This window comes from Rhinolophus sinicus, chromosome X (assembly GCF_036562045.2).
Source record: "Rhinolophus sinicus isolate RSC01 chromosome X, ASM3656204v1, whole genome shotgun sequence".
In the NCBI taxonomy this organism is placed as follows: Eukaryota; Metazoa; Chordata; class Mammalia; order Chiroptera; family Rhinolophidae; genus Rhinolophus; species Rhinolophus sinicus.
Window position 1 is genome coordinate 33,214,736 of NC_133768.1, and position 27,746 is coordinate 33,242,481.

Sequence of the window (27,746 nt, forward strand, 5' to 3'; positions counted from 1 at the left end):
TGACACTAAACAGGTAAGATCAAATTCTACCTCAATATTGTGACTTAATATTGACCAAAACTGTGCCTTTGCGCTTCTGTATTTACAACACGGAGTCAAGACACACAGGCCAAGCATAGTTTCTGAGACAGTTACACACATTTTATTCCGTAATGTGGACACTTTACAGTAAAAACCCTGAGAGCAAGGACATTTTGGAAATAGTGCCAGGGGGCTGGTGTGCCATTTTTGTTATCCATAAATATAAACTTCTTTAATTAAGCACAACAGGGTCTCATTTTTTTTCATACACTTTACCCCGGAATTCAGTTTTTACTGATAAAATAAATCCTAGATTTTAATCATGATTTAAATACATGGGGGCCTGTTTTCACTTTTGTTTTTAACTTCATTATTTATTTATTTTAATCGAGATATACTTGAAATCTAGTAAAAGAAGTTCCCAATCTACTTCCGCCTGGATCCTGCGCCACTCTCCTCCCTAGAGGAGAAAACCAGCCTAACTTCCTGTGGCAATATTTTCAAGTTTGTTGTCATTCCCTCTAAAAAATGAGTCCCTTGTTCTTATTTTTTTAAAGTAATGAGTCTCTCCCCGAAATTTCATTATGACAATAAACAAGATTATTTTTTGAAAGCAAAACTCTACAGGGACAAAGACTGGGAGAGAAAAGAACAACAAACTTGTGGAAGCAAGAAAGCAGCTAGACAATCAGTTACTGACCCAGCAGACCAGAAGAGGCTGACTCCTAAGTTTCTCAAGGGGGGTAAGGGAGACCAAGAAGAAAGCTCATTTTTGGTGTGACTCTCCAGAAAAACTCCGAATTTGGAGGCAACCCCCATATCTCTGAAAGTGGGGTATAAATGGGGCTGGAAAAAAAAAGATTTCATTGAAAGTGGGTGTATCAGTCAGGATCTAGTGAGGAGATAGAAACTACACCAATTATTTAAACAGAAGGAATTTAATGTGAAGAATTGTTACCTAGGCAGAAAGCTATTAACTAGGTAACTGAAAGGGTCAAAAGAGAACTCTAAGGAATGACTCCCAGGGCTGAGGGAAAAAAGAAAAAGGATGGAATTATTAGAACCTAGAAGCTTGGAGGAGGGGCCCATGGGGCTGGGACCCAGATGTCTGAGAAGGGGGTACTGCTCAGCTGGTGCTGGTGTCTCTGCTGCTGGAGTGAAGCATTGCTGGATGCTGCTCACAGCAATAGAAAGAAAACAGGAAGTAGCTTGTCCCTCCTTGTTTCCCCAGCCTTCCAGTTTCCCTCTGTTGCCCTCTATGGGCAGAGCCTAACAGGGAAGAGCTGGCGAAATTACTGTGGTTTTCAGAGTCTCAACCCCAGTGTTGCAAAGCTGAGTACAGAAGGATTGCACTTAGAGCTGGGAGACAATAATATAATAACTGGCAGTATTGGTATTAGAAGCAAGTTTAAACCTAGATCTCCAACCTCAGCACGGCAACTGCTGTTCCTTCCAGACCACCCGCATACGGAGATGTGTTCTCTGGCGAGTAGAGGGTCGCCAGTAGAGGGACTGGGAGACATTAAGCACTGTTGAAAGTGGGATCCTATATGAAAAATAGGGATTAAGCGAAGGCTTACTGAACATCAGGACCTCAGTCCTGTCCTTCCAAATGACCTCCACTGAAAGTCAGATATATGTTCTCCAGGTAGGGGCTTGGAAGCTTCTTCTCTGAGAAGCTGACAGCCCAAGACCAAAGACCTAAACATCCTGATATCAGTATAATAGGCTAACTAGATTACAGTGAAATCTATAATCAGTAACCCCCACCAAGCTCTCCTCTAATCAGGGTTTTGGGTTACAATATTAAGTGTGAGCAGATAGCCTAGGACTACCAGACATCTCAGGAAACTCTAAGGTGCAAGACAGAGGCCAAAATACTGAGAAAAAAAGAACTTGGAGGAAACATAGACTATGCTGAGAGATATCATCTTTGGTATTTAATATTTTCTGAGAATAAGAGAAGACATCGTAACCAAATAAAAAGAAAAGATTTAAAGAATAGAATTCTTAGAAATTAAAAAAAGGATAGCTAAAATGAAAAACTCAAGAAGAGGATTAGAAGCTGAAGTTGAGGAAATCTCCCAGAATGTGGAGCAAAAAGATAAAGACATGGAAAAGGGGAGATGAAAGATAATAAAATCTTTGGGTTAGTCAGGAATTCCAACATGTGAATAATATGAGTTTCAGAGTAAGAAAACATGGAAAATGGAAAGGTGAAATCATCAAAGAAATAGTTCAAGAAAATTTCTGACTTGAAGGATACATTTCCAGATTGAACACACTCACTGTGTGTGAGCTGAGAAAAAAAACAACTATAGCAAGGCACATAATTATGAAATTTTAGAACACAAGAGGCAATGGAAAGATTCTGCGAGCTGCAGGGAAAAAAAAAAATTAGTTACACCAGGCCTGGGCCAACCTCAGGAAACTCTGTTAGAGACCTCAACCTGCTGCCCAAGTACTCTGGCAATAATTATATGCCACTATAATAAATAGCTATCATTTATTAAGCACCAAAGACTTTACATTTGTCATCTTTTAATTTTGTAACCATCCAACAAATCAGATACCCCTATCCCCATTTTAAAGATAAGGAGATTGGAGCTCCAGGAGGTATGTGACTTGAATAAGTTCACGCAGCTATTAAGAGTTAATAACAACAATAGCTAACATATATTTAACGCTTGCTATATGTCAGATGCCATAATGTAACAGACACTATTGGTAGCCTAGCCCACATCCATCCCACCCCTTACCTGTTAACAGAATCCTAATTTTCTTTAGATATCTATGCCTCAGGAAAAGGGACCTTATCTCCAGCATGATTGTCCAAGCCAATTAGGCTGATCTATTCCCTTTTGTCAGTGATTGAATTAAAGGCAGGCTGTGACCCAGCTCTGGCCAAAGATGTGGGAAAGGAAGTCAGTGAGGAATTTCTGGGAAAGGTTTTCTCACTTTTAAAAAGACACAAAACAAAGAGATGACTCTCTTCTGCATATTACAGTGACTGGATGTGATGCCTGGAACTGTGGCAGCCATCTTATGACCATGAGGGGAGACAGCCTAGGAAAGCCAACAAGCTGATGCTGGAAGAGCATAAAGCTGGAAAGAACCTAGGCCTCTGGTGAACTAACCAATCCTGAAACTTCCCTACTTTTAGACTTCTTGCTATATGAGATAATATATTTTTCTTATTATTTCAGAAAAAAATTAGTTACATAGGGTCATGTAATTAGAATGGGTCTGAACTTCTCCATAGTAACACTTGAGACCCAGAAGAGAATTGAGCCTTCAAAATGCCAAGGAAAATGAATTCCAACCCAGAATTCTATACCTGCAAAACAACTAATTCATGTGAGGTAGATTTAAAGACATTTTCAGATATGCAAAGTCTCAAAAACTTTACCTCCCATGCCCTCAATTCTCGAAAGCTACTAGAGTTGTTCCATCAAAACAAGGGATAGGACCAAGAAAGAGAAAGATATGGGAACGAGGAAACGGGGGATGTAACTCAAGAGAGAAGTGATAGGAACTCGCAGGGTAACAGGAAAAGGAAACCAAGACAGCAGCTGAGCCCGAGGAGTAGACAGCAACTGATAAAGATTGGAGCAGGTCGGTTATCTCCAGGAAAGAGTTCTTCAAGAAGATGAAATTGATGGAATACTTGATGAATTTGAACAATTGAAAGGAGATTTAGACAATAAAGGGAGATTTGGGGGATGAGTTCATTATAAATATATAGGAAATAACGCAAATGAGAAAACTAGGAAGATTTAATTTAAAATCTAATTTAATTCCAGGAAAAAGAAAAAGTTGAGTGAGCAAGGAAAAGTAATCATGGGTTACTACACAGCTTAGCCATCAATTACATTTGTATAATAATAATAGTATAAAGAATGAATATTGGTTGAGCCAAATTAGGATATATCTATATCGGGAAGCTTGGGAAATGGAAAGTGGCTGTATGTGGTAAGCAAGGAGGGAGGTAAGTAGGGAAAGGGCAAAAATCCTAATTTTTCAAATTGAGATATCAATAGATAATGCCTGCACTTCGCAAAGCAAGAGTTGTCACTGTAAGCATGTTATTTAGTAATATGAAGGGAACTTAAGAGAAAAGCAAATGATTGCCTTTGAGGAGTGGGAAATGGAGGCAATGGAGTATAGAGGACTGTTCTTTTTCTTCATGATTAGTCTTGTATAACGGATTGACTGTTTAGGAGTTTGGATAACCTTAGTAATAATAATCACTAGATTTAAAGCATAAGAAACCAAAAAAAAATTTTTTTTTAATTTATTGGGGTGACAATTGTTAGTAAAATTACATAGATTTCAGGTGTACAATTCTGTATTACATCATCTATAAATCCCATCAAAAAAATTTTTTTAAGAAAAAGAACCAATTAACTCCAAGGCAAATAAGGGTTATTCAAGAAAGGAAAGAATACGGAATGTGCTCAGCTGTGATCACATACGAGTTACATAATGTGCCCACTATGTTCTCTTTGCCTTCCAGATCCATCTACCCTTCTCCACCGGCTCTGTACCCAGGAGGCAGAACTATACGGACTCCACCAACAGGTTGCAGTGTCCTCTGGCTTCCAGGTGGGTTCTGCCTGTGGAGAGCTCCAGCAGGAGATCAGAGGGAAGGCAGAGGACTGGCTGGGCATGTAGTTTCTGGCTGTCTTCCTTGCGTGGTCATTTCAGGCTGGCTGCGTGCCTTCACAAAGGTTACAGGTGCTATCAGGCGGCTCTATCTTCACGGCTCTCGGTCTCCAGGTTCTTTGGGGCTTACGAGTGGTAATGGCACCCCACAGTTTTACCAGCCCTATCTCTAATGGTTTCCCTATACCCAGCCCACATTTTTACAAATAGTCCTTTATCAAACTCTTCTCAAATTACCCAATTTGAATGTACCATCTCTTTCTTCCTAGGACTCTAACTGATACACACAGCCATGACAATGTAAACAATGAACGTTGACTTAATAAAAAGCTCATGATATATTGGCAGGTGAGGAGGGAAATATGTGTATATTTGAAGGAGGTGCATAGAAGGGAGCTAAAGCCTCATTTCCCATGAGAAGAAAATGGATTATATCCATTTCAAAAGCCAAAAACCAAAATGGGAGTATATTCATATTATTTAGAAATGTAGAAGTAAATCTCAGAAGAAATAGCAAAAAAGAGTTGAGAAAATAAAGATGTTTCCTATTTATTATTTGAATATCTGAGGAATTAAATGAAAATTGTGGGTTTTTTGGACTGTGGTTCGAGACCCATTAGTAGTATTTGAAATCGATTTAGTGAGTATCTGTCAATTCCTTTATAAATTAGAACAGAGTAGGGAAGTATCAGCCTTCATCACAAGTAGTAAGAGTAAATATGGTTTTGTTAAGCTAAGTTTTATATTTGTGTGTGTGTGTGTGTGATGTGAAATGTATTTCAGTTGGGCTCAGAAAAGCTTGAAAGTCTCTATTCTAAAAGATAGAATGGTGGCTGAAGACAGAGCAGAGAAGTAAATATCTTCATCAAATGGGGCTAAAGAGTTATGTTCTTCTCGGTGGATGCAGTTACGTTTCGAATGGCGGACAGGAGTAATAATTCACGGTACTGTGTGAAGCCCTGTCAGATTAACGGTCCCACGTGCAGCTCTTATTATATTCACCCTTTGCATTATAATGTTCTTGGCTCACCAGCTAATAAAGAAATAAATCCAGAGCCTCTCTGTTGGAATGATACATTGCTTTATCATGGAAGCCACTGCCTACAAGGAAATCTAATTGTTCAGGATGGGGTTGGGGGAAGACCACAAGAAGGTCAGCAAGTGAGAATAAAAATGACCTCCAATACAGTTGGAAATGGGATGGAAATTCAGACCTATTTGCAGTGAACTGATATTTAAACTACCAGCCAGGTGATTCAGGGCTAAAGTGAACCGAGTTCCTAGAATGTAAAAACAAAAATACAATCTCATAGGCATAAGCATTTAACTCTCCTTTTGTTAGAGAGATAGAAAATGAGGTCCAGATTGGTGAAATAAATTTAAAAAGTGTACTGTTTTCAATCTAGGAAAGAAGTGAGTTGAAATTAAATCTTCCTGAAGGTACCATATTTATCACACATAGTTGAAACGATATATAATTGTGGAATTCCAACTATATTTATTCTATAATTTATGTAATTCTATGATTTTTTAATATATACATTGAGTGGAAAAGGAGGAACTAAGCATACCACAATTTTCCCACCAACTTGGGTAAAGTGAGTAACAGGTGGCACTGAAAAAGCAATAATTCCCAGGCACCAGAAAGTCCATCTGTTTGCATTCAACACAAATGACAAGTGCAAAATTTTTGTTCATGCGAATAAACCCTGATCAATGCTTTCAAGTATATTTTTGACTGTAACCACTAATCGTGAATGGATCATCAATTAAAAGTTGGCCCTTACACAACAGTTTTTTAATCCAATGGTATATTCAGGTCTGTGTGACGCTGTGAGGGTGAAAGGGCCAATCGTGGAGCCCTGGTTTCAGGAAAACGGCAACACTCCCCTGAGAATACAGAAGCATCAAGAAGCTTGTGCTCGCTGACGTCATCACTTCCTCATTCTTCAGAGTGTGATGACGAACTGAAAGGGTGAATGAAGTCTGCTTCTCACCCCTCACACCCTTACATTCAGCAGCACACATTGCATGACTCTGAGCCAGACACCCCAGAGAGCCAAAAAAAGGTGGAAATGGGGTTCTGCCCTTGAGGAGGTTTTCGTCTCGTTAGGTCCTCAGGAAAAACTAGAACATGGTACCAACGGCGTTTAATAAAGAGCTAAATTGTGTGGATTGAGAAATAAGTTCAGCTGAAGAGATCCACGTTCCTGATGCCATGCTAGGGCTTGTTTGCAGACATCCTGCCCCCTTTGAGTGGGCTGCTGAACAGAGTGAGCTTGACTGGGCCACCAAGTGAATAAGGGCCAATATGCACTTTGGAGTTCACTGCTGAAACCTGCCAACCTTAAACACTGGTCTTTGCAGGCTCTCAAAATCCCAGAGACCTGTCTGCCTTAGGCTACCATGTGCCCCCTGAAAGGCTATAGAAAGCTTGATTGCAAGAAGTAAGGTATCCGGATAACCACGTCCCACAGACTGCCCACCAAGCCTGTCTTCTTCCTGAAGCAACCACGCAGTGAGATGGTCATATAGAACCACACGGCAGGTGCATCAGGCAGGTTCTTTGTTGCAAACAACATCCATTCTGATTGCTTAAACAAAAGGGAATGTATTGAGGGGTAGTAGAGGAGCTCACAGAAACTCTAGGACGGTGAGTGGATCAAGCTTGTAAGTCTGAACTGTGCCCTCAGATGGCTGCCACTGCTGGGCGTGAGTGCCACAGCTCACGTGGCCAGTGCTGGGCATAGGACACTCCCACTAGGCCCTCTGCCACTGCTCTCCAGAAGGCTGCAAGTCTCTCTTCCAGGCTCTGCCATTCTTGCTAGAATGGATTCTGTGCCATGCCTCTGCCTGCACTCTCTTCCAAATCAAAGTCTTGCACGGGAGCGTCGTTACATACCCATACCCTGGCTGCAAGTAAGTCTGAGAAAGCAAGTTTCTGCCTTCTGCCGTGGGAGGCAAATGTACAAAGTTCTTACGTAGGGAGGGTGTGCAGAGGTTCTAGGCAGCACAGAGGCATGGAAAAATATGTTCATTTGTAACGTGGACCTAAGGCCAAAGGTACACAGAGTTCCAGAACCACACTGCTGTTCACCTGTGTCCACACCACCTCAGGGACATTGGAAATATGTCACGTCCCATCCATTAGAAAGGCATAACGACTCTCTTGATTTTCTAAGGTCATGGGATGCTTGCGTAGGTGGAGTGATCCAGGGCAGCAGCGACAGCAGCAGGCAAGAGCTAAAGAGGGTCACATGGCTTAGGACGTGCCTCTGGACACACACCATGCCGGTGATGTCCGCTGCTGCTGTTAGTCACGGAGGAAAGTCCGGAATTGTGGTCCAGATGTCCGTTTGCCTGGTAAAACCAAACACTGAAAGGGGACTTCAGTTTCCCCTTTGAAGCTGGAACATAAGGTCTCAGTAGGGCTTAGCAGTTATCTTAGTGTCCTGTGGCTGCAGTCACAAATGACCACAAACTGGATGGCTTCACACAACACACATTTTTTTTCTCTCACAGTTCTGGAGTCAGAAGTCTGAAATCGTATCACTGCGCCAAAATCAAGATGTAAGCAGGGCCATACTCATTCCAGAGGAATCCTTTCCTTGTCTCTTCCAGCTTCTGTAGCTGCAGGCATTCTTTGGCTTGTGGCCACATCACTACAATTTCTGCCTCCATCTTCACATCACCTTCTGTGTGCGTGTGTGTGTGTGTGAGAGAGAGAGAGAGAGAGAGAGAGAGAGAGAGAGAGAGAAATCTCCCTCTTTTAAGGATAAATGTGATAGCCTTTAGGGCCTACCTGAATAATCTAGGATAACCCTTCATTTCAAGATCCTTAATTAATTACATCTGCAAAGACCCTTTTTCAAAAGAAGGTCACATTCACAAGTTCTAGGGAGTAAGACCTGATACCCTTGGGGTACATTATTCAGGTTAGTACAGTGCTAGATGAGGGCTGTAGAAGAAGGTGGGACTAGAAGAATGAGGCAAGACTCGTGCCAATAAATTATTCTGTAGCCAGATCCTTTCCTAAATCCCAACCGCCAACCTCTAGCATCCTTGGAATTTGGCAAAACTAAAGGACCCCTGCCCCCAGACTTAGTTGTTAGAGTAATTAATTCCTTTGGCATAAAGTTGGCTTCAAAGCTGACATGAGTAAAGCCACTTGGAAAGGAAAACAAAGGTTGTTAGTTAAGAATATATACTATACTCTTGAGGAGTACAGATAGCAATACAAATCTAGGTTTGCTCTCTGTTACATAGTTACTTTAAACAACTGATTTTTGTTGGCTCAACTATGGCTAACTACAAAGTAGCACCAAGGGCTGGTCTAAGACGCTGGGTTTGCATCCTGCTCTTCCGCTCCTAGTGGTTTGTCCTTGGGCAAGTACTTTCGTTCTCCGCACCTGTTTTCTCATCTCTAAAATAGGGACAATAATGATACTTAACCTCATGGATTTCTTATAAGGCTAAAATGAGATACTGTACATGAAGACTAGCTGGCACAAGTAAGCACTGAATAAATGTTAGCCCTTGTTGTTGCTTTAGTAATTGTTGTTAGTACCGTTTCCATACTATTTTATCTAATCCTTTTTATGCAAGTATGGTATATATGAGCCAAACCATATTAAAGCGGCCTTTAGAACAACGCAAAATGAGTTTACCAGCGACTCTACAAAAATGGAAATTTAAACATTAAATTTGGGGAGGAAAATAAAAGCCCAAAGTTACATTATCAAATAGGCCTCAAATAAATTAAATTGATATTGTTCTTTGTATGCCATAACAATGATTCAAATACAGTGGCAAGAATTTTTCTCCACTTAAAAGGTTTTCACAGACCTCAAGATGTAGAGTCTGTCTTCCAGGCTTAAAATAGCTTCTTTCATAATTTTTTTAAACATACGTATTTTCATGCGGGACAGCAGGGGCACCTTTATTAGCAACGTTTATCAGTTAAATAGTGAGTTGTCCCAAGTATCTTGGCACATTTCACCCTAATCAGGTGGAATCAACAAGCAAATATATAGCTTATATTTCTGTTTATACATTCTCAAGAGTATTTATTTGTTTAATAAAGCCCACAATGTGGCTGGTAATTGGAACTGTTGACTGAACCAGGTTCCCTTGTACAGAATGCAAGACTTATGAAATGTTATAACTGTGAGTCACAAAAGCCCTTTTAAGCAAATTAATGGCCACTGATGGAAATAATCAAGGAGTACCAACAAAGTTTCAATTAAGTCATTTCACTATTTTTTTCTCCTTTTCTTAGCACTTGGTCCTTTATCCTGCTATATTGTCATAGTTTTAAAATTTGAAAACAAGGTCTTTTATTTAACATTATTTTTGTCAATTGGTGGTATATTCTGACTGCAACATAGGAAAAGTTTCATTAAACTTTATTAGCATAATCAACACAAAACTTATTGGTAGGATTCCTACTCTCCAGTGTTTAGAAAAGCAGCTTAGCAAGTTGAGAGAGTATATATGAAGAGATCATTTTAATATATTTTTATCTTTATTATGGTCTCTTAAAATATGATTTATAAAATCTCATTTTCTAGTGAGCTCAGATTTGCAAATGGAAAGAGCTAGGAGCCCTCTAAAATCAGATAAGAGCTGTGTCTAAATTTGAGCACAGAGGATTTAGAAAAGCGAAGTTGGGCTCTTTTTAAGCTAATATTTTGTTTTAGGGAGACATTAGGCGGGCTTTTTCTCCCCTCTAGAATAAAAGGGGGAAAGGGCTTTGATGCCTGGTAAAGGCAGGACATCCCTGAGTGGTGTTTAAGATCCTGGAAGAGTTTAGCCCCTTAAAAGATTTAGTATGAGTTTAAACACACTGGAGGGAAGTTCTTTCCTTGACATGTCTGGACGAGGGGGAGGTTAGGAGGGGAGACGCACCGTCTAATTCTCCCGCCACCCTGGATGCTTGAATGAGCTCTTCTGCTGCAGTCATTAGAGGAGAAGATGGCCCCAAGTATCCCAGCTCCCTTAGAGGGACAATGGAAGGCCCGCAGCTCAATTATTGCAGGAAAAACTGTGAACAGGGTCTTTCTTGTTTTGCCTGGCCTTAAAAAAATAAATAAAAGACCCCTTTAATCATCAACAAAACAAACAACAACAACGACAAAAACTTTTCCCAGAACAAGGGGGCCTAGTAGCCCCTACATAGGGAAGGGAGACTAGTCAAGTAATGCTTCAGAAAATAAGGGGGGAAAAAACCTTCTTTAGGGGATTTTCTATCCCTCTCTAGAGCTTGAAGGGATAAATTTTGATGCAAAAGGAAAGGAAAAAAGTACATATTTAATCACCTGTGGCTGAGCACTCTATCTGGGTGGTATTCTTATCAGGTGCACTGGGATTCTCAGGTAACCTGGCGCAGACAAACATTTGGGAAACAGTAGCCCCAGGGTAAGGGTGGGAACCTAAGGGTAACATCCGAAGCCCTTAACTGTACAGCCTCTGCTCACCTCTTGGGCCTTCTCTCCTGACCCTCTTGGCCTGAAAACATCAGCCCCAGCAGCACAAGAAGCTGGAATGACTTTTTACCCCTCCCTCTCCTCAGCCTCTCTCACTTGCCGACTCTTACTCAATGGTTTTCTCCATTTTAGCTCCAAGTTGAGTTAGATACCACTTTTCTGGGACCTGCCCATGCCTTACGCGCACGTATGCCCCTGTCATTGCTCTTACCGCACCATGTTAGAATTATTTATTTGGCTCTGTCTCCTTTAATAGCCCGTGTGAACCTTGAGAATAGGGACCAGATAGTATTACTCTATGCACCTCCAGTATGGCTGGCCGAGGACAGAAAGAAGGAAGCACGTGAGGGAGGGAGGAAGAAAGAGAGGAACTGTAATAGTTTGGGTCTTCAGAGACATGCCATTAAGATGGGATAAAACATGCAAAAAGATTGTTACAGAAAACAAGATGAGATGGAAAAGAGTGGGAAACCTAGCAGATCTCCATGCAGGTCTGACCTGTGAAGGAGAGGAAAAGAAGAAAGCAAGCATCTTAGATTGTAGTTCAGTCAGTTTGACAAGGTCAAAGGGGAGTCCTTGAGCCAAAGTTGCCTGTCTCTCAGGAGCGGGCCTGCCTTAGTATCCCGGCCGCACTCAGTCACCAGTGGAGAGCAGCCTGTGGGAAGCACGGCCTTAGCACTAATGCGGTGATAGTTTTCAGAGGCTGCAGCTTGAGCCCACAGTCAATTACAGTTTCAGCAGTCAAAGATCTGAGAGGTGAATTTTCATGAGGGAGCGAGGGAGGAAATGCTGAATCACAATCTCCAGGGAAAGGGCCCGGGAATTTTACTTTTTTAAAGGCCTCAGAAGATTCTAAAGTATAATCATGCAGCAGGAAACAATCGCCACCTCTTGAGGGCCAATCTTACTAACCCGGACCTAAAATGCACCAACAAACCTTTACAGCTGGTCGTCACAGGGCTGAATTCTAGTTCCACCCTTGTGATTTACTTGATGGGTGGCTCTGTACAGTTTTCTAATATCTCCCTTCAATGTCCACATTAGGAAATAAGATTCTCATATGAGAATCAAAAGAGATTCTCAAATAGAAAATTCATCTGACCCCCAACCTTGATCCTTTCATCTGGGTGTTATAAAACTGTGCTTAATTAACTAGAAGAAACTCAACTAACTTCCTTCAAAGCATAGTTTGTACTATTATCATTCTGTTCTGTACATTGGCACAGCTCCCAGCTGGCCTCTCAGGACCACCCACGACGCTGGATGACAGTTTCAGAGATCAGTTAGAGCAAATACACAGTAAGAGTCCACAAATGCAGACATTTTGATTGTACTGGTTCTTGCAAATTCCTGAGCTCTCCAAGGATGGAAATCATGGTTTGATGACATTTGTGTTTCCACTCTTGTTCAGTCCTTGACATACAGGAGGTACTTAATAAGTGTTTGTTAATAAATGAGAATTTAAGACCCCTACCTCAATTTAATGTGGCCTTCTATAATACAGCAACATAATCAACGTGGCTTGTAAGATTTTTCTTTCTCTTTTGCTTTGGTTCACTTGCAAAGGTATTTCATGCACCTTATAGCCAGTTAAAGCACAGGACAGTTAGAAAAAACCCCTACCTCCCCACTCTAATCCCACCCCAAGGTCACCAGTGTTAAGCTTAGTTTATATTCTTCTGTAACACTCTTTATTCTCATACAAAAATATACAAATGCATATGTATTAGTCAGGGTTCTCCAAAGAAATGGAGCCAATAGACTATATATATATATATATATATCTGCATAGATATATATGTGTGTACTTACGTGGTCTGACAATTAAGTTTGCGAACTCATCCTAGAAAAAGTGCTACACACCTCATTGCTGAATATCACTACGGTCACCTTCAAAGTACTCCCCTTGGGTAGCTATGCACAAACGCCAGTGCCTAGTCCACCCTTCAAAGCAATTTTGGAACTCTTTTTCTGGAATGGCCATCAGAGCTGTCCTCATATTATCCTTGATGTCCTGAATGTCATCAAAATGTCGTCCTTTCAATATTTCCTTTTTCTTCGGGTAAAGGAAGAAGTCATTGGGGGCCAGATCAGGTGAGTAGGGAGGGTGTTCCAATACAGTTATTTGTTTACTGGCTAAAAACTCCCTCACAGACAGTGCCGTGTGAGCTGGTGCATTGTCGTGATACAAGAGCCATGAATTGTTGGTGAAAAGTTCAGGTCATCTAACTTTTTCACGCAGCCTTTTCAGCACTTCCAAATAGTAAACTTGGTTAACTGTTTGTTCAGTTGGTACAAATTCGTGATGAATAATCCCTTTGATATCAAAAAAAGTTACCAACAGCATTGCAACAAAGTTCGCAAACTTAATTGTCAAACCGTGTGTGTGTGTGTGTGTGTGTGTGTGTGTGTGTGTGTGTGTGTGTGTACACACTAGGGGTGCCAAAAAAATGTATACATATTTTAAGAAAGGAAAAAACTATTAAAATTGTAATATTCAATATATACCAATAACAAAAGATGGATACAAGTCACGTTTGACTTCTGCAATTACAAGAGGTGCTCAAAGTGGTTACCACCAGCCTCCAGACACTTCTGATTATGGCGAACTACTTACTGTTTGAGCAACATTGATTAAAGTGTCCATTTGTATACATTTTTTTACACACCCCAAAATGGCACCCCTGTTATGTATATATAAATAAAAGCAAGCCCGTATTGAGTTGAAATACTGAAATTACCATTCTTTTTGGCCATAAACAGTTGACTATGAGCAATTTCATATAGTTCAGCTGAATTTATGGATATTAATCCTTTATCTGCAACCTGTTGCAACTATTTTTCACAACCTATTAGTTATCCTTTGACTTTTCCCAGTGTCTTTTACCACTGGAAAATTTTAGTTGTCTGTATTATCAAATCTATTTTCTTTCTTTTATGCCTTCTGAGTTTCTTGAATTATTTAAGGTCTCCCTATCTGAATATTATATAAATACTCTCCTAAATTTACTTCTAGAATGTTGGTTTTACCTATGCATCTAATACATCTGTAATTAAAGAAATAGGGGTTTAACCTTTTATTTTCCATGTAATAGGTAATTATTCTAGTGCCATTTATTAAATAAGCCATCACTGAATTGAAATGTCACCTGTATTTTACACTGTATTAAATTATCATAAAATCTATTTTCTTCTTCTTGATTCTATTCCACTGATTTATTTGTCTGTTCTTGTGCTAATGCCCTATTCTTCTGATTATATTAGCTTTATAGCAAGTTTTAATACCCATTAGAGGTCTTGTTTTTCAAAGTTTTATTACAATTATCACAGATTTGTTGAGGTATTCTTCATACAAATCTACAGGTATCCCTAGTTAACAGTTAAATCAGTTACACATCTTAATATCTCCCTCACCCCATGAAGCTCGTGGGGTTCAAGCTTAACGAACACTTACTGCCAACCTCTTAGCTTTGTTTCCCTTGGGAGGCCAGTGACCAGAACTTCAGCAAACCGATTGGCTAAGAGGATGGAGAGGAGGGGGAGAAAGAAGCAAGTCTCCCCAAGAAACCCTCAGCATAGGCTTATGGTTGTTCACAATTGTCCCCCACTGTCCTCAGAATGGACCTCCCAGGTAGACAGGATAGTAAAGGAAGATGGAAGAGCAGCAGAAACAAACTACGTGCTTCAGAGTTTTGATTAGGAATGGTCTTGGTCTTAATAAATATTTAAATGACTCTGAAGTATAAATAACAACTCTTCTGCCTGTCATTCCACAACGTCACTTATGAAATGAAACGTGGAAGATCCAATGTGGCAGTGGAACCTCCCAACAAGTGGTGAGGACACTTCGAGAGTCAATTAGGAGACTGCTAACCAGACAGCATCCTGCACCTACCTCTGCAGGATGCCAGACCATCATGGAAATAAATCAAACACCCATAGCCGTTAACTCGGGTCTCCACACAAACTCCTGATATAACTAGGGAAATGTACATGGTCCAACCCCCACCAAAGCGAAGGCTACCTTGAGCAGAAACCCGAAATCTCCCTTAGTGGCCTTGCCCTAGATACGTCTCTGTCATTTTTGTGTTATGTGTCTATTATCTTTATCACTCAAAGTCACGGATGATTAGCCTCAATTCTTTCTTTTAAATAGTGTTATAAAAATTTTAAAATAGTACATGAACTTGGTTTCAAAACACCTTTCAATAGTAAAAATTGACATAGAGAATAAAAAATTAATGTATATAAAGAAAAATGGATAAAGAATGTCTCTCATGTACCTTCGCCCTCTTCCCCTGCCAGTCTCACCTTAATTTCTCTCGTGTCTTACATGAAGAGAATGGTCCTATAAATGAACCAAGAACCTAGTCTTATTAGATTTCTCATTATACATTAACATCCTGGTTTATTAAGTTGCAAACTGGTTAAATTTTGTAGAGAAGAAGAGCAGATCCCGCATTGAGGCTAGGAATCAAGAAGAACTGAGCTGGCTAGAGGAGAGGGAGCAGAGGTCAGCCGGGGCATGGGGATGGAGAAGACACAAGTGGGCATCCCAGGGAGGCAGACCATCTAGATGGAGTCTTCACAGATATAGCACAAGTGCATCCTGATTTCCAGAAGCCATGAGGAACCTGAGGGAATCGGGTAGGGTTATGATCCTGTGCATTAGCAATGGCAGGGATTTCTGGCAGCCCACTTGCAGGCAGCTGGTTGTTCAGGGCATGACAGGGGAAAAGAAACAGGGCTGGCAGGATGGGTACAGGAAGCTAGTCCCCTGCCTACAGGCTGGGGCCCACAGGCGGCACCCTCCTTACTGGACAACACTGCCTTTTGTGGACACTGGAGGATGAACAGAGAAAATGCAAGAGCCCCAGGCAGAAGAGGACCATTTGGGCTGCCCCACCTCCAGCTGGAACTACTCAGGGAAGGAGACCAGTCCAAGCCCCCTCACCTCCACCCCTACCCTCGGGAGTGCTGGTGAAGCCACCCTGGGCAAAACTGCAGCAGAGTATTTCCAAACACAGATGCTGTGTCAGATGGCTTCCTTTTGCCCCTCCAGATGCACGCCAGGTGCCGCATCCACTCTGTAGCCCTGCAAGCCAACTTTGATGGACTCTGTCAATGGGCTCCTCCGCCTCTGCCTGCCGGTTGTCTTTGGCCACCACTAGGAAATGGGATGCTGAGAGGAAAGACATCAGGGTATTTATTTCCCTCCAATGCCTCTTTACTAGGTCTCTGCGGGATGGCTGGTTGCATCCCTGAACCAAAAGCCATCTCTCCCGTCAAGAGGCCCTCTTCACAGAAACCTCTCTTAAGGTTCCAGTAATTGCTTCCACCTTCTGCTCCTTCTGGTCTGTGGTTTCCCTATACCCTGACATGCCTTTGTAAATAGTCTATTAAACTCTTCTCAATGTACCCAATCTGAGGGTGCCATCTGTTTCCTGCCAGGACCTGGAAAGATACAGATGGCTTGTCTGACAGGGCCTATTGATGGAGAGTCCAAGGACCCCTTATTGTTCTAGGCAGAGGTGGGGCAGCCTGCAGATAGCTGGAGGTTACTACAAGCACCTGGAATGAAGCTGGGAACGTGAACTCTTTGAAGTTGAGGGCTGGGTCTTCTTGTCTTTGCAAACCTAGCATTATGGCAGGGCCTTTTTTTCAGTAGGGGGCCCTCTAAAAACAGGTTTCTCTTCTTTCTTTAGTTCAGGAGTACTTTTCTGACTTAGAAGAGTCCCCGACTCAAATGGTGATGTCCTTGAGAGGTTGCACTTTGAATGACTTTCTGCTAAGATCAAAGCAATCAATGAGCCCTTGAGCAGGAATTATATGCCAACACCCTGAGGGGAAGAATAGTTCCCAGGAAGAGGCAGTGGCTGAGGAGAGGAGGATGTGGAACAACACTGGAGGAAGAATATGCCCTAACAGGGAGAAATGGAGGGCTCCGAAGGCTTCCCCCCGGTCCACAACTTGGCTCAAGGCCAAAGTTCTGGGCCAGGAGGGGGTGTTGATCCAGCTGAAGAGAAGCAGGAGGAAAACAAGCGCTTCCACCCCTGTGCACCCAGTTTTCCACCTCTCACCAGATGGCAGATATAAGCCAGTTACCTACACATTTTGCAGTATAGAAATATGCTATTAGTTGTTTAGATGATTATGTATATGTGGCCTTTTAACATTTTTTTGAAAGTCAATGTACCCCATGATTACAGCTATGTCTAAATATATATGTATCTTGATGAAGACTGGAATACACATGAAAATATTTATTATATTGAGTGTTGAGGTTATAGAACAATTTTTTAACTTTATTGAGATATAATCGATATATAAAAATTTCATACATTTAGTGCATACATCTCTTTTTTCACAGATTTATTTATTTTGGGGTGGTGGGATTTTTTTAATTAGTTTTAGGTATACAAAACAATGTAATAGTTATACATTTACACCCTTCACAAGGTGATAATCTATTATACTATTCTATATCTATTATACTACACCTCTGAAATCGTATATAACTGTTACAATTCCGTTAACTGTATTCCCTATGCTGTACTCCACATCCCTTGAGTGTGTGTGTGTGTGTGTGTGTGTATATATATATATATATATATATATATATATATATATATATATATTTAGTTATAGTTGACATTCGGTATTATTCTACTTCAGCTTCAGGTGTGTAACACAGTGGTCAGGCATCTACACAGTTTATGAAGTGGTCTCCCTAATAAGTCCAGTGCCCATCTGGCACCTTACATAATCTTTACAACATTATTGATTATATTCCTCAAACTGTATTTCATATCCCCGTGGCTATATTGTGACTGCTAATTGGTGCTTTCTAATCCCTTCACCTTCTCCCCCATCCCAACCCTCTCCCGTCTAGCAACCATCAGTTTTTTTTCCCTATATCTCTGAGTCTATTTCTTTTTGTTTGTTCATTTATTCTGTTCTTTAGATTCCACATATAAGTGAGATCATATGGTATTTGTCTTTCTCTGTCTGACTTATTTCACTTAGCATAATGTTCTCTAGGTCCATCCATGTTGTTGCAAATGGTGAGATTTCATTCTTCTTTATGGCCGAGTCATACTCCATTGTGTAAATGTACCACAGTTTCCTTATCCAGTCTTCTATCAATGGGTATTTCCGTTGTTTCTATATCTTGGCTATTGTGAATAGTGCTGCAATAAACATAGGGGTGCATATATTTTTTCAAATTAGTGTTTTGGATTTCTTTGGATAGATACCCAGGAGTTGAATTGCTGGGTCATAAGGCAGTTCCATTTTCAAATTTTTGAGATACCCCCATACTATTTTCCATAGTGGCTGCACCAATCTGCAATCCCACCAACAGTGCATGAGGGTTCCCTTTTCTCCACATCTTCTCCAGCACTTGTTTGTTGATTTATTGATGATAGCCATTCTGACAGGAGTGAGATTGTACCATGTTTCCCCGAAAATACGACCTAACCAGAAAATAAGCCCTAGCATGATTTTTCAGGATGACATCCCCTGAACATAAACCCTAATGTGTCTTTTGGAGCAAAAATTAATATAAGACCCAGTCTTATTTTCAGGAAACATGGTATCTCATTGTGGTTTTTATTTGCATTTCTCTAATGATTAGTGAGGTTGGACATTTTTTTCATGTCTGTTGGCGATCTGTATGTCCTCTTTAGAGAAATGTCTCCATGTCCTCTGCTCATTTTTTAATTGGGTTGTTTGTTTTTTTAGTGTTGAGTTATATAAGTTTTTTTAAAATAAATTTTGGGTATTAACTCCTTATCAGATGTATCATTGGCAAATATCTTCTCTCATTCAGTAGGATGCCTTTTGGTTTTATTGATGGTTTCCTTTGCTGTGAAAAAACTTTTTAGTTTGATGTAATCCCATATGTTTATTTTTTCCTTTGCTTCCCTTGCCTAGGGAGATATATCAGTAAAAATATTACTAAGAGTAATATCTGCAAATTTACTTCCTATATTTTCTTCTAGGAGTTTTATGGTTTCAGGTCTTACATTTAAGTCTTTAATCCATTTTGAATTTATTTTTGTATATGGTGTAAGGAGGTGGTCCAGCTTCATGTTTTTGTAGTGCACACATCTTGATAGGTTTGGACCTATGCATACACCTGCGATGCTGTCACCACAATCAAGGTACTAAACATAGCCATTACCTTCAAAAATTTCCTTGTGTTCTTTTGTGGTGGGTTTGTTTTTTTTTGTAAGAAAACTTAACATAAGATCTAGCCTCTTAACATATTTAACTGTAGGTATTACGTTGTACTATGTGCATTTTGCAAACTTTTTTCATTAAAAAACGTTAATCTCATAATATTCTTATAACAAGTAAAAATGGAGTAAAGCACCCAAAGCAAGTATTTATATAAAATTTGGCAAGATATTTCCTTTTAAGCCTTCTTTTCCTCATCTATGAGATAAGTGTTCTCTACTGTCCATTCCGGATTTTGTAAAATATGATTCCGAACTGTTAAAATGAGTCATAACAATGTGGATACAGACAGAGAAACCTTGATTATGTTAGCATTTCCATAAAAATCAAGGAATAGATAGAATTGATTTTGTCCCTACTGGGGACTATGGTAACTGACAGTCTGTCTGTCCAGCGTGGTTTCCCATTTCTTCCTACAACTCCACATGACCCGGGTGCGTAGGGTCATCATAGTGCCCTCCCCTCTTCTTGACAGATATTTGGTGGTCACATGAGCAAAGCAGAGCCAATCAGAACCTTCTCTAAAATTGATACATGGACAAGGGGGACAAAGAAGTTCTCTTTCTCCCGGAGCTCTTAAATCTTTCTGCCTGTTACCTGGGTGACCATAAACAAATCATTCAACTTCTCTGAGCCTCAATTTTCTTGCTTTAAATGAGGATAATGATGTAATCCACCTGATGAGAACATGTGAGGCTCAAATGATATAAAGCATGAGAAAGGCTGCTATAAACTTTAAAGTACTTTGTAATATTAATTATTATCAATAAATGTATTATGATTAAACATAAATAAGATTATATGATGACTTAATCCATTAAAAAGTGTTGGTCAATGATGTCTTAAGGCATTAAATTTCCAAGGAGTATTTCCATTTTTTAAAGGGACTCAATCTATGAAATACAAAAACAGGCTGCAGTAATCTATACTGTTAGAAGTTAGGATACTGTGTTTCCCCGAAAATAAGACTTAGCCAGACAATCAGCTCTAATGCGTCTTTTGGAGCAAAAATTAACATAAGACCCGGCATTATATTATATTATATTATATTATATTATATTATATTATATTATACCCAGTCTTATAGTAAAATAAGACCAGGCCTCATATTAATTTTTGCTCTAAAAGATGCATTAGAAATGTCAGGATCTAGGGCTAAGCAAAGAGATCTTAGACTTGACCCGAAAAGCATAAGCAATAAAGGGAAAATTGATAGATCAGGCCACAACAAAATAAAAAACATTTGCTCTGGGAAAGATCCTGCTAAGAGGAAAGACAAGCTACAAACTGGGAGAAAACATTTGGCAACCACATACATATCTGATAAAGAACTGGTATCTAAAACACATAAAGAACTCTCAAAACTCAATAGTTTAAAAAACAACAACAAATGATCCACTTAGAAAATGGATAAAAAAACATGAAGAGACATTTCACTGAAGAGGATATACAGATGACACATAAGCACACAGGAAGATGTTCAACATCCTTAGCCTTTAGGAAAATGCACACTCATTAGAATGGCTAAAATAAAAAGTAGTGACAACATGAAATGCTGGTGATGATGCAGAGAAACTAGATCACTCATACCTTGCTGAGGAGTGGGGGTGGTAAAATGATACAGCCACCCTGGAAAACAGTTTGGCAGTTTCCTACAAGACTAAATATACACTCATCAGATGACCCAGCACTTGTACTCCTGGGCATTTATCTGAGAGAAATGAAAATGGATGTTCACACAAAAACCTGTACATGAATGTTTAAAACAGCTTTATTGATAATTGGAAACAACCCAGATGTCTTTCTACAGGTGAACAGTTGAACTATGGTACATCCATACCATGAACAAATAAAAAGGAATAAGCTATTGATACACATAATAACTTGGGTGGATCTCCAGAGAATTGAGTGAGTAAAGCTAATCTCAATAGGCCGCATACTGTATGATTCCATTTTATAACTTTTTCGACAAAATCAGAAATGAAGAACAGATTTGTGGTTACCAGGGTTCAAGAAGGGGTAGGATGGGAGGGAAGTGGATGTGGCCATAACAGGGCGATGTGAGGGATCCTTGTGACAATGGAACTGTTCCATACTTTGACTGTCCGTGTCAGTATCCTGGTTGGGATATTGTACGATAGTTTTGCAAGATGTTAGCATTGGGAAAACTAGGTCAATGATACATGGACTCTCTGTATTATTTCACACAACTGCATTTATATTTACAATTCTCTCAAAATAACATGTTTGATTTAAAAAGAAATAAGGTAGAGGGACTCCTAAAGGGCGGAAAGCCTATAGGACTAAGAGGAAAAGCATCTAACAGCATCATTTCAGGCATGCTGGCAAGTCAGTAGAAGAGCGAGATAGATGCACCTTTTTGCCACCTTCTTTAAAGTCAACCCTGGCACCTAATATAGAGAGATATTAACATTTACGTATGGATGATTTAAAGATGATTCTTCATATATTACTCTTTGTAGAATTTGGAGTCATCAGTAAAGGCAAGACAGGAGTTTGTGCTAATGTCTATCTGGTATTCTTAGCCCCAGACTTAAAGGACTTAAAAATCTCTTTCGGTGCTCTGCGTGTTTGTGTAATTTAACTGGAGTGATTTACATACAAAAAGATTATCTCAGTGTTCATCTGCACCAAAGAGGAATTTGCAGCTGAAAATATTTCAGTCCTATCTAGGTAAATTTTCAAAATATCTAAACTTGCTTAGAGAGAAAACAGCCATGGTCTCAGATGTGGTTACCAGATAATAGTTTCCTAATGACTCATAAAATATTTCTTTTGGGGGAAAAAATGCCTCTAGCATTACAAATAGTGTTGCAAAAACTAAAAAGACAAGTTTTGTCAAGTCAAAAGATTTTATTTCTGGGCATGCACGACTCCTGTTGTGGTGCTCTGGTGAGAAAAGGGGGGACTGGAGGGGTGGGGAGGGACAGGGGAGACTCTGAAATAGAGACTGTTGGAATCAGTATTTCTTTTTGGTAAATCTAAGACATTTAGGAAATATGTGTTAAGATGAGAAGGAATTATACTAATAATTTGGCCATTCAGTTTCTAAAGAGGACTGTGTGAGGACCAAACGATACAGGAGAAATACGTGTTAAAGACACAACCATGAAGATGGGCATTGCTGAATCAGTGTGGGCCCTCTTCAAGTGTGAGTATTCAGAGGAAGAAGAGGGAGGAAGGGCAAGGAGGTGACTTGCATAGTTGGTAGTCATGGGCTTAGCGTTTGGCCCATGTCACTTGCAGGTTCTGAATCCTACCCCAGACAGACCAACCAGCCTTCATGGCTTGGCTTAGGCAGGAACACCTAATGCTGGAGGCAGGCAGCCAAGAGTCACCTGGTAAAACGATTTGGTCTTTAGAAGTACGTGAATATGCAGCCATCAACCAATAAACCCAGGTATGGTCTAGGCAAGGACCAATCCGGGGGTACCCTGGTGCACACAGGATGAAGAGCAGTTTACGTGGAGCCCTGAACCAGGGATAGCAGCCAGGTCAGCAGGAGCGGGAATACAGGCTGAAGCCAACTGCTGGGCAAAGCTGGGCTCAGGAACAAATGAAGATGTGGTAGGCAAAATTCTAAGATGGCCCTCCAATTCCTGCCCCCTGGGGTGCATGCTCTGTATCATCCCCTTCCCTTTAATGTGAGCAGGATCTGTGAATATGGGATAATCATTCCATTGATTAGGTTATATCACACAAGATTCTGCCATAGTAGACTGGAGGGAGATTCTCCTGCTGTCTTTGCAGATGTAGCTGCCGCGTTATGAGAGGGTCACATGACTAGGATCTGAGGGCAGACCATAGATGCTGAGAGAGATCCTTCACCAACAGCCAGCAAGAAAATGGGGGATCTCCATTCTATAACCGTAAGAAAATGAATTCTGCCCGCAACCTAAATGAGTTTAGAAGAGGACCCTGAGCCTCAGATGAGATCACAGCCCTATCTAGCTGACACCTTGATTTTAGCCTGGTAAGACCCTGAGCAGAAGACCCAGCTAACCTGTGCCAGGATTTCTCACCCACAAAACTCTGAGTAATAAATTCATGTTGTTTTAAGCCACTAAGTTTGTGGGAATTTATTACGCAGCCATAGAAAGCTAATATAGTAGTAGGTCTGGCCTGGATTCAGGAATGTTGGGATTAAAGAGGGTTGGTGAGAGTGCCCAGCTGGGTAGATAGATCCCACAGGACACTGTCTTCAATTGAAGCAACTGTAGAGTACATCCTACCCCTGCCACAGCAATCTTTAAGGGGCCTTGGCCACTCTCAGACATTGCCAGGTAGGAGTGTAAACTGGCACAACCTCCATGAAAGTCAATTTAGCAGTATCCATGAAATTACAAGAGCATATGATCTTTGACCTAGTAATTTCACTTCTAGGAATTTACCCCACACATATTAGCAGACATGGAAAATGATCCAGGCACAAGTTTATCCATTTGAACATTCACCTGCTCACTCATTACCTGTATATTGTTAGTAATAGCAAAAGACTAGACACAACCTAAACTTCTATCAATAGGGATACTTAAATACAGAGGGTACCAAAAAATGTATACACATTTTAAGAAAGGAAAAAACTGTATTAAAATTGTAATACTCAATATATACTGATAACAAAAGATGAACACAAGTCACGTTTGACTTCTGCAATTACAAGAGGTGCTCAAAGTGGTTACCATCAGCGTCCAGACACTTCTGATTACGGCGAGCTACTAAGTAATACATAGATAACATCTCTTAAAATGTATATACATTTTTTGGCACCTCCAGTATAATTACTGTACAATGGAATATCACATAGCTAGAGCCAAAGAACCAGGAAGCTCTGTAAGTGTCAATATCAAAAGATCTCTAATACATTTTTAAGGGAAAAAAGAAGAATAAAGCATGCATCATGTTAAAAGGAGTAGAGTGAGAGAGGGTGTATATTCACATTTGCTCATACCTGCACTAAAAAAATCCCTGGAGGGTCAAGATGGCTGGCTAGTTTGGGCGGGTAGGGACTGGGAAGATAGGGGCAGGCATTAGAGGGAGACCTTTCTGGTTGCACTTTTTATTTCTGAACCATTTTGGACTGTGAGCTATGTAAAATGTTAAATGCATGTATTTTAGAGTTAAAACATTTTAAAATAAGCTTTGGCTCAATAGAATTATGGAACCCCATGATCTTTGTAGCATTACCCGCTGCACGCCCCCTGCCTGGTTTCCTCTGCTGTGTGGGACTAGGATATCAGCGTGGGAAGGAGACCCTGCCCCCAGTTTGGATTTTGCAGCCCGAGCACTATCCTTTAACGGAGCCACCACTTAACTTTCCCACCTCAGCTCCTTGGGGAGAATTTAAGGGTTGTTTTCCCAGAGGCCACCAAGGCTTTCCAGCTGCACCAGGGCCCCTGCTGGCAGCTGAGATTCCCCTGGGACATGAGAATCTGAGGGTCCCGCTAACCACCAGGCCCCAACCATCTGGGAAAACTTGAGTTCAAATAACCCAACCAATCCTGTCCTACAGATCTGAATCCAACTCATGCAGGGCTGATATTCAGCTGGGATGTGTCAGTGCTGGTATCAGGAGTAGGTGTTTACACCGGGAGTCCATTCTGATTGTTCAGTGTCTGTGGTCTATCCGTTGTTAAATATTTGGCTATCACCTCTGTCCTCTGCTGCTTCTCCTCTCACTTCAATCCCACTACTGCCTGCTCCCCACTACCCTGGGCTTCCTCTCCTGATTCTGCCTGTTGCTGCTGATTATCTTCCAGTATCAGAAGGGGCCCAGCAAGAAACAGAAGGCACACTCAAATTGGGTCATTTGAGAAAAGTTTAATAAGGGTTATTTATAATAGTGTGGGCAGGGTATAGGGAAACCACTAGGGAGAGGGCGGCACCCTGGGGGCAGAGGAGGGACCAGCAGTAGAAAGAGATGGGTGGAGAGGGCCCTGGCAGGAGCTAAGATTTGTGGTCATTAGAGGAGGCAGCCAGCTCACTGTGACTCATCAGGGAGGGAGCCTGGGAAATTAAAAACCCCAACTCTTCTTCTTTCTTCCATCTCCTACAGATATCCCATATCCCATTTTCCAAACCCATTGATTCTGTCCACAGAGGTCAGTTTCCGAGGCACAAAGCATGGTAGGGAAGGGTGGAAAGTAGATCTGGAGAGGGAAATGGAATATATCTAGCACCCCTCCCATAACATTTTAGAAAACTGTCATGGAAAAATTTCAAACATGTTTTTTAAAGTAGAGAGAATAGTATAATGGATCCCACATACCCAACATCCAGCTTCAACCATTATCCACTTAGAGCCAATCTCATTTTATCTATAGATTTACCTACTCTACTTCCTTATTATTTTGCAGCAAATGCCAGGCATTATATCATTTCATCTGTCAATATGTATTTCTAAAAGATAAGGATTCTTTTTAAACCACAAAAACATTAACAAAGTAAGTAAATAAAATAATTCCTTAATATCACTGAATATCCAATCAATGTCAGATTTCCAGTTGTTCAATAAATGTACATGGCTTTGTAAAAAAAAAAAAACAACAACTGTTTGCTTGACTCAAGATCCAAATAAGGGCTAATCCTTGCATTGGTCGATATGTCCTTTGAGTCTCTTTTAAATCTATAGCTTCCCCCTCCATTCCATCACTTTTATTTTTCTTGCAGTATATTTGTTGAAGAAAACAAGCGTTCCCCACAGTCTAGATTCTGGTGATTGTATTCCTACGGTCTAGTTTAACATGCCCTTTCCTCTGTATTCCCTGGAAGTTATAGCTGGTTCTAGAGGCTTAAGCAGGTGCAGGTCCAATTTTTATTACTACTTGATAGATGGTGGTGTCGTCTTCCTTCAGGAAGTAAAGAGTCTGGTTGACAATTTGTGTGCTGTTGGTAGTTATGGTGATTGATGCCTAGATCCATTAATTCATTAGAGATTGCAAAATGATGATATTCAAATTTATTCCTTTTCTTGTGCTAGCAATTTTGCATCTTGGTTTTTGTTTTTTCAAATCATAATTCTTCATGGAACTCTCTCATGACGCCTGGTATAACACTAATGCATCCTTTTTAATGGCTGCATAATTTTCACGGTGTGGATGTACTGCCATTTATTCAACCATTTTCCTATTGACAGGCTTTCACTTGGCGCCCGGTTTTTTTGCAACTACAATAAACAATGCAGCAATAAAATAACCTTTTACACATGTCTTTACTTACTAATACTTTCCTTCTTATGGATAGATTCCCAGGAGCGGGGTTACTGGGGAAATGCAATACTTTAATATTACCAGATGTTACCAGATTACTTTCTGAGATGGTCATAATACTTTAGTGTCCACCAGCAAGGTGCACGAGTACTCTTTAATCCATATCCTCACCAGCTATAGGTGTTACAGCTTTTATAATTGTTTGCCAGATTATGGGTATAAAATAATGTCTCATTGCTTCTGTCTCTAGACCCAGACTGCTGAGTTTAAATTCTGACCCAGCCACTTACTAGATGTGTGCCGGGGTCAAATTAACCTCAGGACCGGAGTTTCTTTATCTGTCAAATGGAGGGGATAATAATAATAATAATACCTGCCCTAACATGTTGTCAGGATCAAGTGAGTTAACAGATGTAAAGTGCTTAGGATGGTGTCTGCCTCAGGCAAGTGCTTATCATGTCACGGACTCTCTTTTCCAGCCTAGAGCTTCATGGGATATCACATCAATGCCCCTACTGCCTGCACCTCAGCGTCTTGAGTCCCCTGTTCTTCTATTCATTGCAAAGCCCACTCTCCTCTCCTTTTACCTGAGCTCCCAGATGCAGTCATGCAAGCAATGCCTAGGAATTCAGGCTCTCTTTCCTCAGATAGGTCCTGAGCACTAATCAGAAATCCCTCCAGGTATCTCTGAATCTATTTCCCCTCACTTCCCCAAAGCAGGTATTCACCACACTTCCTGATCCTCTACTCCACTAACCTTTTAGCAGACAACCTTGAATCCCTTGCCTATAACCTTATAGAGGTAGGTTTGGCAGACTGACTTGTTCAACATACATTTCAGTGTGTAGAATCTGGAAAGATAAAAGGCTCCTTTGAAGCCAGGGTTTGGGGTATGATTTGGGTCATGCCAATTAGAGGCACTCATGCATCAATGGTGGCATGTCCTCACAGTGAAAAATAATTTTTTCAAATTGCTTTAAAATACAGTGTTTTGACTACACAAACCTACTGGAATATACCCTAAAGACAAAGCACTCTAAAAAAATCTTCAACTGCTTTCAGCAGTCTTAGGTAGTAACTAGTATTGCTATTTTCATGTGCGCGC

General features: G+C 40.5%; 1 non-coding gene across 7 annotated transcripts in view; it reads left to right on the forward strand.

Moving 5' to 3' along the window:
* The window catches only part of LOC109455926 (uncharacterized), a 248,987-nt gene that overhangs the window by 88,706 nt on the left and 132,535 nt on the right, over positions 1-27,746 (forward strand). For 6 of the 7 annotated variants that reach the window (XR_012493412.1, XR_012493410.1, XR_012493413.1 and 3 more), the window contains one exon: positions 4,538-4,626. This is a non-coding gene — a transcript (uncharacterized LOC109455926). Of the gene's footprint in view, positions 1-4,537; positions 4,627-8,208; positions 14,271-27,746 lie in introns of those variants that run through there. The other variant, XR_012493416.1, reaches the window with a different exon arrangement.